Below are 2,989 nucleotides of genomic sequence, written 5' to 3'. Positions count from 1 at the left end.
CCCCGGCAACGGCGCCAAAATTTGATGTGGTAAAAACTAACACACAAATTAAATCCTATAAATTATACAATTGTAGTATGGATAAGTAGGGATTGTTCTAGACTGGGGATTAGAATTGATGCTAATCAACACAAATTAGACTTAAAAACTGAAAACTAGACAAAACTAACACAAAACACTAAGGGGGGAGGTTTTTGGACGAAATTTTGATTTAAAACAAGTAAATTGCAGAAACAAAGTAGGTTTGGATGAAAATTGGGTGAAAGGCTAGTTAAAGGATTTTTCTCCACACATAAAACATATGCATACAAATCGATTTCCAGTTATTCTTTCTATAAACCATAAATGACAATGCCCCAAATAAATTGTGAATAGCACTAATTAATTCTTAGATTTTCCTAAGTTCATTGAATTGGACTCAGCGACACAACCAAATTATCTTTCTCAAGTTCCCTAAGACACATATCAAGGGTCATTAAGTTTTGTGAAAATCATAAGCATTGACAAGGCATTCGTAACTATGAACTGCATAATACTCCTGCCAGAAATTTACTTAACTCAATCATGACTAATGACTTTTACTACTTATAAATATAAGTTCATAACAATTAGGTGAAATTCCCCTATATTCTAGCATCAAATCCCTGCATGCAAACTAAGTGTGCACCCTTAATCAACACACAAGAACAAGTTCTTAATAAAACAGATAAGTAAATCACATTCATGTTTTATGAAACAATAACTGGATGTAATCAATTCATATAAAACATATGTTCATAGCTTCGAATTCACCTCTAGCTAAAAAGAAACTTAACTACACATGTTCATCATAATTGAAAAGCAATCTAAAATAAACATCGAAACTAAACAAGGATAGAAAGAACTCTGGAAACTCCAATGGATGAACGGTAGGTTGTGGCACTCTTTGTATTTTTTTTCTCTCTCTCCCCTGAAAGTTGTGGCAATAAGTAGTATTTATAGGCAGAGGGCACGACACAATTTGTGGAGGAAAAGGATTTGGTTATTTGTGTTTGTACCATACTTGACCAATCTCAAAACTACTGAGCACCGGTCAACGTTATACCGTCAAGGACCCAGAAGAGCTTCCCTTCAACCAGGAGGCCAATCACAATGCGACACGTGTCGACATCAGAAGCCAATCACAGCGCGACACGTGTCAATATCAGAAGCCAATCACAACACGACACGTGTCAATGTTAGAACAAAACTAGAAACTCTCTTCTATAAATAGGGATCATTCTCCCACAATAATCTCTAATGTCATTTTGTACTAAACTATTCACTAGAACTCACAAAATGAGAGCTTGAACCTATGTATTTGTGTAAACCCTTCACAATTAATGAGAACTCCTCTACTCCGTGGACGTAGCCGATCTGGGTGAACCACGTACATCTTGTGTTTGCTTCCCTGTCCCTATTCATTTACATACTTATCTTCACTAGTGATCGAAGCAACCAAGCGAAGGTCACAAACCTGACACTTTCTGTTGTACCAAAGTCCTCGCTGATTTTGTGCATCAACATTTGGCGCCGTCTGTGGGAAAGACACTTACTCCCACTCTCTTCAGCTTTGTTAAGCTGGTTTCCACCGCTCGTACACTTTCTTTTGGCCAAACATCTCTCTCCAACATGGGGAGCGAAAGCAGGAAGGAAATAGAGTTACTTTTCAAGCTAAAGTCGATGAGTTAGAAGCTCAGAACAACAAGATAGTGATGAGGAATGAGGTCCTCCAGGAGCAGTATGAAAAACTTTTCGAGATGCTTCACGAGGCTAGGCATGCTCAAGCACACAAGCTCGTCGCCCCTGCTGAGGTCAACAATCATCTGAATGCCCCCCAACACTGAGGGTCACCGATATCCAACACGAACATCCCTGATAGGGATCGAGCTACACATCAATGTGATAATCAACATGAGACTTCTCTCAACCCAGCTGCTTCAACCCGAAGTAGAAGGAGTAGAGGAAAACACCTTCTCACAGAAGGAGTGGAAGGATCAAAAACCGTATATTGCGATTGTCGAGACTTCCTAAAGAAACGTCGAGAGAATCCCATCCACATAAGCTCGAAGATCAATGACCCAAGAGTTTCTGAAAAACTCGGTCCTCTCCCACGACCCAGGCCAGCAGTTAATCTAGGGAATAGGCAACAAGTCCCAGAAGAACATGAAGGTACAGGGGAATCGGAAATGTTCCGACATACTCACTCTAGGAGTCAGTGTGACGAGTCCAAGGAAAAATCATGCTATCTTGATCAAACTTTCCTACTTCCAAGAGGCGATGGGGACTTACGAAAGAAAACTTCAGTGATGCACAACTCCACTCAAGACCCCCTCGTCCTACAGCTCCTGGAAGAAGTAAACAAGTTGAAGGCTGAACGTCAAGCCGAGATACCTGACTGGAACCAACCCAGGCCTGGCCCCCTCACAAGAAGGATCCTCAACACCCCCCCTCCAAGCGAAGACAAAGCAGAAACTTGACTTACAACTCTATACTGGAAGGGAAGACCCGATTGAACACCTTAACCTCTTTGAGTCCACCATGGTATACCGGAGACACACCGATGAAGAACGGTGCCTTCTCTTCCCCTCCACCCTCTCTGGCGGAGCTTTAAACTGGTATTGCCGTCTTCCACCCGAGACGGTAGACTCATTTGAAGAGTTGAGGAAGTTGTTTGTCTCTCAACACATCTTCCAGACCGATCGCTTGCATTCCGCAGATGACTTGTATACTATTCGCCAGAAGCCGGACGAGTCATTACGAAAGTATGTTGGCCACTTCAGCCATGAGTATTCCCGCTGCGCTGAGGCAGATGACAAGACCGCCCTCAAGGCCTTTACGGCAGGCTTACGTGACTGTTTCTTCAAGTACATGATCAATGCCAACATTTGGAAGACTTACTCTGAGGTGATGGCACAAGCTTACAACCATGCCTCTGCCGAGGCAAGGACATATCAAGGGAAACCCCCTA

The sequence above is a fragment of the Malus domestica genome, chromosome 16, assembly GCF_042453785.1.
Source record: "Malus domestica chromosome 16, GDT2T_hap1".
Lineage (NCBI taxonomy): Eukaryota > Viridiplantae > Streptophyta > Magnoliopsida > Rosales > Rosaceae > Malus > Malus domestica.
Note: the sequence above shows the minus strand (reverse complement) of the source record.